This window comes from Eutrigla gurnardus (assembly GCF_963514095.1).
Source record: "Eutrigla gurnardus genome assembly, chromosome: 13".
Lineage (NCBI taxonomy): Eukaryota > Metazoa > Chordata > Actinopteri > Perciformes > Triglidae > Eutrigla > Eutrigla gurnardus.
In genome coordinates this window covers 21,060,586-21,070,802 of record NC_139936.1, presented here as the reverse complement: position 1 = coordinate 21,070,802, position 10,217 = coordinate 21,060,586, and positions in this window count along the sequence as shown.

Genomic DNA, 10,217 nt, shown 5'->3' with positions numbered 1-10,217 from the left:
TATCATAACTTATATTTGTTAAATCCTGTTCAGGTATATCTGAAAGTTGTGGTACATTCATTTGGCAGGACAAGTTTAATGTTTAACGTCTAACTTGAGACAGGGCCCTATTTTCTGTCTGCTGTTTTGGGATCCTTCCTCAGCTAATCACCTGGTTCTGTACACCTGCCTGCCCAGCTGCAGCTGATCCCTCATTAGCACGTTATATATAGAGGAAGGCTTTCAGTGGCTTGTTTGTTGTCTGTCACTTGTGTTGTCATATCAGACCACTTATCATGTGCATAAAGGAGCTCTGGTTGTTGAAAGTGATGCTCCTCTTAAATCAGATCACTCCATAAAATGCGATTTAGCACTGGATGGAGTGCCAAGTAACCTTTTGTCGTTTTGACTAGTCCTTCAGTGCAAAAAAAACAAAAAAAACAGCCAACGCTGCTGGTGTCACTTTCAGCATATTTATCCTCTCCTGTAAAGCCAAAGAGAAAACAAACATGCAGGCAGACGCCGGCAAAAGCAGGCAGCGACTAGCTCTAGTAAAGCGACAGGCGTCAGAGCGGCGGTCCTCTCAAACTTGTTCTCATTAATGGTAGTAATTAAACCAAGGGATCCTAATTAATCTCATTGTCATGTATTGACTTGCTTTTAAATGCTACTCTGTTCATTGTTCAATATTTGGTCACCTCTCCTCTGACTCACACTCCTCCTGGTCAACAGAAATAAGAAATAATAAGAAATAAAAGCCTTAAATCTTGAAACTTCAGGGACTTAACTGACGTCACCCGGTATATGGTTGAGTGTGAGAGGCTGGGAGGGCTTGAAATAGTATAAATACAAATGAGACGGCACTTGTCGTGTTAATTTGATGACACAACAATATATCAGTGTGGGGTTTTATTTAAAAATGTTTCTAGCCAGATTTGAACGTCTTCCGTCTTCTTATCATCCCAGATGAGATGCAATTGTCGAAACATTTATTTATTTATTTACTTGTTGTAATTAAAACAGCTTCAATCAGCAAAATTATAATGAATGGTTGATGCATACGCCTAAAGCTCCCATTAACATTATTTCAAGTGTCTTATGATCCAGATTAAATCTTTTTGTGTAAATGTAATATGCCACACAATATGCCTCTTTGTTTACCTTTCTTTCTTCTTTTTTCCCCTGGTAACCCCGTGTTGCCCGTCGCAAGCTATGAACTGTGGGTAATTCCCCTCAGGCAAAGTCTGCATCGATGCTGTCTTACAGAAAGTGGGCATGAAGGGCTCAAAAAGTCGTGAGTGAGTCCGTGAGTGTGGACATTGAGATTAGGCCTAACATTCCTGATGTCGTAAGTGCCACTTGTCTCACACGTGTTCTGTATTCCAGTATTACATTCACACTCTCCACAGAGTACTGGACGTTCACCAGGATAACCAATCCGCTTGGTCTGCGTGTGGTTTTAATAAGCAAGCACCTCTATAAGCGTTGGAGAGCAAGAAGAAGAACCAGCTGGTGGTTGAAAATCAAATAGAAAGTCCCTCCGGAGACACAGTGGTCACATCTGAAGCTCTTTTCGCCTCGTCAAATTGCCTTTGTGTGTGAGTGTGTTGAATAATGGCCTTCGGATAGTCTGGGGACACAATGTTCTCTATCTTGCTAAACACATTGTTACCCTCCATGCTTGTTTTAGCATCCCATTTGAAAATGTAACTCCGACTTCTGATCAAGCCTTCTTCATCTTTTCCACAATGCAGCAGCGTAGCGTCGTCAGCAATCCAGAATGGGTGCAGGCAGCTCAGAGGCAATATGTGACGGACGTAGGGATCATTTGAAATTCTTGTTACGCAGTTCAGTTTAGCAAATGATACATTTCGGGAATATCTTTTGGCTCCATAGCTGTGACCAAATCCAGCGGCGGCATCCTTCGGAGGCTGCGTTTGAAGACCAAATGTGTAACAGTGGTCGAGACGAGGATGTCCCATTTCAAAGTTTGGGATCCAACTGATGGCTCCTTCATGGCCAAACCCATCCCAAGATCCATTGCGTGACGATTGAATTTAATTTTTAATCAACGTGGCAACTGCAAGCGGTTTCCCGAAGGGGGCGGCCGCTGAATTAGGGGGCGGCCGCTGAATTGGGAGCCAGCTTATGAATGCTCCTCCACAGGGCTTGCACCTCATTAAGGAGAGTTTGTGTGTGGCGGGACATGGGGCCTACCTTTTTATTACACTCATTCCAGTTGCCGTTTGATGTTTTATTAATGTGGGGTTTATGTTAGGGAAAGATCATAATTACCTACTTCATGAAAACGTGAATGTTGATTGAAGTCTGTCGGCACAGAACCCGGAAGTGGCCATAGAGAGAGAAAATACTAACCAATATCGTGATTTACGATGATATGCATACAATTTCATTTGTGACCTCAATTAGTTCCCATGTTTTTATTTAATGGTGGACAAAAATGTAATGATTAAATCATTTTGGCAGTGCAAAGGGCCAAGACACGTGCCGCTGTGGATAGACTGTTCAGTTAGGCTTTACTTGAGTTTGGTGATGTGTTGACAACACTTAGTAAAAGACAATTACCAAGAAAGTGTTTCCCTTTAATTACCCCTCTGGCGGCCCACCAAATTCTATGTGGGGTCGCCAACGTTTCAGTGGAAATATTTGCACTCTCAACAGGTGGGGTCTGCGCAGCGTGCCTTGAGGGACCTCTTCCTGGTGTCAGCTGGCCCTCCACAGACGCATTTCCTTGCTTGCCTCTTAATTTTGACTTTATAGTTGATCAAGTGGAAGGTTCTGGAAACCCTCATGTTTAGCAGATGTATGTAGCCTGAACTCGCATACATTGAGCAAAACTTGGGAATTATTATTTTATTAAATTGAATACTGTAGCTAAAAATGTAGTTCAGAATATTCCAATAGGGACGTAGTTCCTATGGTTATTGGGTTATGCACTAAAACAACAACAACAACAACAAAGGACAGGTGAACCGGCCCTTTTTACTGAATCTGCTACGTCAGTAAAACACATTAAACCAGTCACACATCCGCAACTGACCCAACTGCGTAACCTGTTTCCATTAGCAACTGAAGGAAAAATACTTCCAAGAAACATCCTGTGAGCCTCCGTTCTGCAGGCCTGCGGGGAGTGTCAAGCTGTGAGTCGACCCCTAAATCCTCCGGAACATTGTTCAATCTTCCTTCATCATTTCCACAGAAATGGTTGATAGAAAATAACCTGGCAAGTGCAAGGAAATGGCAGTATGGTAGTTGATGGGAACATATGTATAGCTCCATTATTTGATGCCATTCCTATGACCCACGCAAGGCGCCTTTTTTTTAGGGGTACAGAATACATATTGCTCAATTATTGACTCAAACTGATATTGGGCAATGAAATTAAAATCTCATACATAAACATTTTCATATTGTCTCCGCATTTTACAGCCAGCAGGCTCTGTCGAAGATGTGACATCATATCGGCAGGCAGGGAATACTGGAAATTGGGGGCTGGATATTTTCAATTTAGGTCTGATTACCTGGGTGAGGAGGAACGGCAGGGCAATTCACTTCTCCCAGTGATTTAAATGGCCACTCACCGCACAGTACAGATTAATATTTTATCATGGTGCGACAGTATTAAATCTGCAGAGCTTGGTGACACGGGAGAATGTACTGCCTTCAGACCACACAAACGCCGTTCTATTCGGTTCATGGGTGTTTTTCGTTTGCTATAAATTGAGAGGGGTTTGAATAGAGCCACTTGCTCTTTACATGAGAGGGAGGATGGTTTCCCTCTGGGTACTGGAATTCTAATATTTTCTGAAAGTTCATGCTGGCTTTGCTACTGCAGTGTATCGGAAGAGAAAAAGAGTGGACTATATCTGATGCATACTGCAAAGCGGAGACTGTGTAAATGTGCTCCAAAAGCACAACATTTTAATCATCCCTGCATTTTTAACAAACAGGATTTTCACAGCTGTAATATAGTGACATGTGCAAGGAAGATCAAATATAAATGACAAAAAAGATCAACATCGACAGAACAGTACAAAAAGAAATACTTCTGATTTGAGCTCACAGGTCCATTATGGTACACACACTGTATTCCCAAAGGTCAGCTCAGTTTCAATTTGAAAGTCTGTTTATTAGTTTGGGCAAGTCACTTGTATTCTCATATCTGGCGAATACCAAATTGGCCTCAGAGGGTTTTACAATTTACACAGAAAACAACAACCCTGAGTTTGGATAAGGAAAAACAAACAAACTCTTTAATGAGGGGACATATATCCAGAGTAGACAGATATAACAAGTACATTTACAATTTGGGGGTGCAGTGGTGTAGTGGGCAGCGCAGTCATCTCACAGCGAGAGGGTCCCGGGTTCGATTCCCTGTTTGTTTCTGGGTGGAATTTGCATGTTCTCCATGGTTTCCTGTCTGTCTCTACATTTCAGCCCTGTGATAGACTGGTTACCTGTCTGTCTCTACATGTCGGCCCTGTGATAGACTGGTTACCTGTCTGTCTCTACATGTCGGCCCTGCGATAGACTGGTTACCTGTCTGTCTCTACATGTCAGCCCTGTGATAGACTGGTTACCTGTCTGTCTCTATGTCAGCCCTGTGATAGACTGGTTACCTGTCTGTCTCTATGTCGGCCCTGTGATATACTGGCGACCTGTTGAAGGTGTACCCTGCCTTTGCCCAATGATAGCTAGGATCGGCTCCAGCCCTACTCAATCCTGAATAAAGGATAAGCGGTAGACGGTGGATGGATTTACAATTTGGATTAACAGAAGGAATATTCCAAACATGTATGATGAATATGGATAAGGGACATGTTCAAGTGAAGAACAGTGGGGTGGAACAGAAATGTTTTTGGCATGTTTGCTATGGTTGGCTGAAGTGAGACATCTTATTCCAGTCTGGCTACAGATATCCTCTAATCTTCTCAGCAGGTCTCTTGCCAGCTAAGACAGTCCGTCCGTCCGTCCACCCATCCATCCAACTATCCATCAATCTAGAAGTTGTAAAGTGTTAAAGATTCAATTTAACTACACCATACAAGCCATCCATCCACCTGTCAAATCCGTTGTCTTGGGTGAATTCTACAAGGAGCTATTAGCAGTTAATGAGTGGGAGTGGGGAAACGAGACCTATCTGAAACACTGCCAAATCAGGAGTATAGTCAAGGCCACTGAATAGATATATAGAGATATAATAGATATAATAGATCATCTGATAGACGCTTTGGCTGCGATGGATATTCAGCCTGTGACCCTGCAGTTAAAGACATTTAAAATGATGTTGGCACCAAAGTGAGATAAGTTGTGAAGAGGGAATTCTGTGAAGTGTGAACAAGAAAAGCATCTCATGTCCCATGTTAGATGAAACGCAGTGACTGACTAGGTGAAACCCAGGTATTGCTCACTGATAGCACAACTGATGAATGACACGCAAAATGGTGCCTGAATACCTGCAAGCAAAGGAACCCAGGCATTTGTCCCTTTTGGTTTCATTAGACATGGAATGGTGCCAGACTAGCCAGGTGGATAACGCGAACATGATGTGGTGGACACAATAGATTTATGGCAATATTTTTCACATCCTCTGTTTATCTATGATATGGGCAACCTGATTATTTATTTATTTTTTCATCTCATTGTGAAGCTTTAGTTCTCAAACCTCATATTCTGTATGAAGTTAGAAGTCTAAATCTCCCCTCTCTGGGTTTTAAATGATCCTTTCTTTGTTCCCAAAAGACATCTTGATGAAATGACTATGGATATGAATATTGAGGCTCATTTGGGCCCTTCAATTAAACCGAGTTCTACTTCAAAGCAGGGATGAAGCGGTCACAGGCCCGCCAACTATTTGATTCAAGCTAGACTCTGATATCTGTTTGAGGTGTGTTCTGACCAAAAAAGTATTAAAGCATTTTTGGTCTTTTATTTTCCAGGAGGATAACAGCAGTCGCTCTAATTTTATCTGTGTGCGACGATGCAAAACATTTATATGCATTTTGGAATAATAAAAGGAGAAATAATCCAGATAAGACCTACTCTCATATGAACTGAAACTTTCTGCATCTTCTGGCGTGTTTGTGTTTTTGTCGAGGAGCAGGAACAGCAGAAACAAAAGCCACTGAGCTTCTGAGAATTCTCCACAGGCGCTTCTGGGAAAACCTGTTTTAGCTGTGATACTTAGTCAGATGATCGACTTGCCTCCAAGCTGACAAACAGTGATGAGTGATGCCGGGCTTCTCAAGCAAAAAATAAAGCTAATAACTATTTCCCAGCCTGGTAATTATCTGCACCAGGGGGGTCATGTGTGCGTGTATCCATGAATGAGGAACGTGAATGTGAATTACATTATAATGTGGGTGCTTTTTTTATGTAAAGGACATCATGTTGTGGTGACGCGCGTTTTCTCAAACCACCTTTTTACCATTTGCTTTATACGGCTAACTCCTCATTCACTAGTCTTGACCGACTCCTGGCCAGTAGGAGTAATGCAAACGGACCTAGCAGAAAACCTCCTCGTACCTCTGGCTCACGTTATGGCTTATGGATGATGTGTTTGACTAAAGGCTAACGGTGTTAATTGCATCACACCTGAACGGGAAGTGCCATGTGTCATTTCCTGTGACTTTGTGTTGGTTATTACTATTATCAAGGATAAAACTAATTTCTAAATTGTAAAATCACATTTTGAGTCTTTCTCAATTTACACATGTGGTGATGTTCACGAGATCAACTCATTGTGAGGTTGTTTTTTAATTTATCGCGATCCGCAATATTTGTCTCATCCCTAATGTCAACCGCCCTTTACCAAAAAAGTGGTTATGATGCCTGTGAAAATCAAAGTTTATGTTGAAAAGCCACTATGCATGTAACACATGTATATTGACAGGTGCAAAAGTGATGCTAGGGATATGTAGAGCATCGTGGTTTGACCCTTGTGAGCTCTGATCAAGCAGCATTATTTGACAGACTGGAGTGAGAACATGTTGTGTATGATGACTTTGATGATTGTACATTGGTGTTTGTTTTTTTAATTTAAATGCAGTGTGTTTTACAATGCCTTTATAGCCCACTGGTGTCATTTGGGGTTCAGTATATTAAATCAATAGTACAATATATCTGTGGTTGAGACACACATGAAGCCCAGCACAGCAAATGTATAAACAGCACAAAGTATTTGACTATCAAGATAAAGAGATTAATATTTATGATCAGAAGGGGACACAACTTCCATGTTATGCATTTATCTCTACTTTTTTCATCAAATATTCATTCAAGCTATGTAGTCCCTAAATATGAATCTGTTGTTTTTATTCCCTTACTCAGTCTGAACAACCACTTTTATTTATTGTCTAAGAAAAAACAAAACAAATGTATTCACTGGCTATTAACCTCTTTAAAGCCTCCAGTTAATGCACTCTAACCGTCTCATGAATATTCTTAATGCTCCGCTTAGTTTTTTCTACCCACGGGCCACTGGTAGACTCCTGGGGAAAGAGCATCCTCAATTCAATTAAAACTGGAAGTTCGGTGACTCCTGATCAAATCAAGCTCCTGGCTGGGCTCCATGACCATGACATGAATGATAATGCCACAGAAGACAACTGCAGAGACAAACGGCTAAATGACACGCTGGAATCTGGCAGGCAGAGATGGAAATGTACGGAAGCGAGGAAGAATTAAAAGAGACACCAGTCGTATGTCTACAAGTCATTGCGCCGTGATTGCCAGATGCCTGGAGACTGCAATGATGAGGTATCAGTTTGAATAGAAGTCAATGTTGGGGAGGAAAAAAGCTTCCGCCAGTGCTTCACTGTATGTGATACTGTTGGTAAGGAGGGTGACGAAAAGAAACGCAACATTAAATGAATATAAATCAGATTACATGGTTGTATGTAATGTGTTTATAGTGATGTAGAAACGAAACAGAAAAGGGAAAAAGTAAAGGCCGAACAATGACACGGTAAAAAGCGGCTATATTTCTGGAGTTTCAGTGTAGTCCGCTTCCATGCCAAGACTTTCTGTTGATTGTTGATTCATCATGAACTAATATCTCTTATCATCACAGTGACAGATTGTTTACATTATGAACTGTCATTTCAAGAAATCAGAATGTTACAAAATAAACGATTTTCATACAGAAGAAAAAATGTGTTACAGTCAGTTATAGAAATATAGTTAGTCTACTAATAAGGCTATGAGGGTTGTATTCTTTTATTCACACAAAAACTACCCAAACCCACTATAAAGAAATTTCAAATAATTAAAAACAACAGAATGTTGCCCTCCTGAGAATCAGGTCAATTAAAAACACTATTCAGTAACATTTGCTAATACTGTTAAAAATGGTTTGACACTTTAGTCAAGGTAAACAAGCTCATCAGCATTGGAACCGTTTACGCATCAGAGGAAACAGAAATGTCTGTTCTGTTCCAAATACAACAAGCCTTAGCCTTCAACTTAAGAGAGGAGAGAGGTGTTAATTGGACTTCCTCTTACCTCCTGACCAGACGGGGGAGTAAACAACACTCTCAACTCTTCACTGAAGCTCCGTTAGAAAACAAAAAGACCAAAGCTGTTCCTCCTGTCTAAAAAGAACACACATTAAAATAAAATAAAAATAACCCTGAACAAATGAGTCAAAGTTAAATATGAAACTCTTGGCTTCACCTCAGCAGCGAGTGATCAATCTGCTCCCATCAAGTCCTCAGATCCTCACCCACGTAAGATAACTGGCCTTGACCTTGGGGTTCGACTTGAATGACATCGGTCACGTCTGTGTTTGATTTCCTGGAAGTCTGTTGATTACTCTGCATCCTCCATCTCCCGGGCTTTGAATGTGCTAGAAGGGTTGGGAGAGGAGGGAGTGGCAGCCTGGACTGGACAGAAATGTTCCTCCAGTGATTGATGGAGTTGAGCTGCTGTCGAGGCCTTGGTTGTCACATGCAAGTCTGCTGTTTGGGGTCATTCTGTTGGCTAAGGCTTTGACCAAGTCAATGTTTAAGATCATAGACTGCATTTCGGAAGTGGACATCATCACTGTGATGTCACTCATTGGTTTGTAAATTATGGTCTTGAAGCCTTGAGTTCGACATGTGAATATCGTCATTTTGTTTTTTTGCTGAATGAACATCATGCTGTGTTGAAGAAGACTTGAAGCTAGCAATAAACTCATGTCCAAAATGTTTACTGAGGTAATACATAAAGTGAGAAGCAGGGTAATTTTGTCATAGACTTCTAATACATTCAGAATTATTTTTGCAAATGGATGATTCGCCCCCTGCTGGCCATTAGAAAGAATACAAGTTGCAGGCACTTCTGTGTTCCCTTTACATTTCAGAAGCGAATGTTGCAGTCCGGTTAGGTTTGCATGCATTTTTGAGATTTTATGATAACATTGACTTTGTTATTAAGCATATAATTAACATTAGGGTCAATTGTATGTACATAAGAAGAAGCTGACTCAATCCTTTATTCCAGTCCAGTGATTCATCTATGCTTAAACAAGGTGAATTTCTGCCTTACCTCATCTTTGCAAATTTGTGCAGTCACATGTTTATGTGCCCCGAGCACCCAATGTTGAACTTGAACTAAATCATGTCTTTCATTGATTTGTATGAAGCCACACCATCTGACACCAACCTGCGGTGTTGTTGATGTGTGTGAACACAGTTATGCTGCATTTCCCCTCAACTAAACTTGCTACTCACTTAAAAGTATTTATTTTTTTAGTACCACCTAGGTCGACGTTTCAGATAAACTGAGGCGTTGCTAGAAGGTGGAGTTAAAACACTGCAGACCACTGATTGGTCAGAGAGAATCATCTCTTGCACGACATGGGGCATGCTGCACACACCTGACGTTTTTTTGTCAAGTGCCTGCAATTTTCAATTTTAGGAATATTTACTCAACCCAAATTCTTAATAATGGCGGTCAGAGGGGGTACTATATGTAGGGGGAAATGAATTGGAGAAAAAGACCTGGTATGAAAAGTGAGGTGAGTGGAGCCTAACCATGTAGTGAAAATGAGGCATGAGACTGTTGTGTGCAGACATATTAAATATCTCTGTTTTTATAGATCATACTGACAATTTCGACCAAACATTTACATAAAAAAAATAAAACCTTTCTCTCTTTGCAGGGTCAGTTAGCCAATCAACAAAGCTTGTTCATTCTTTTTCTTTTCCGGCACTGTGCTGAACCACTGCTGCATT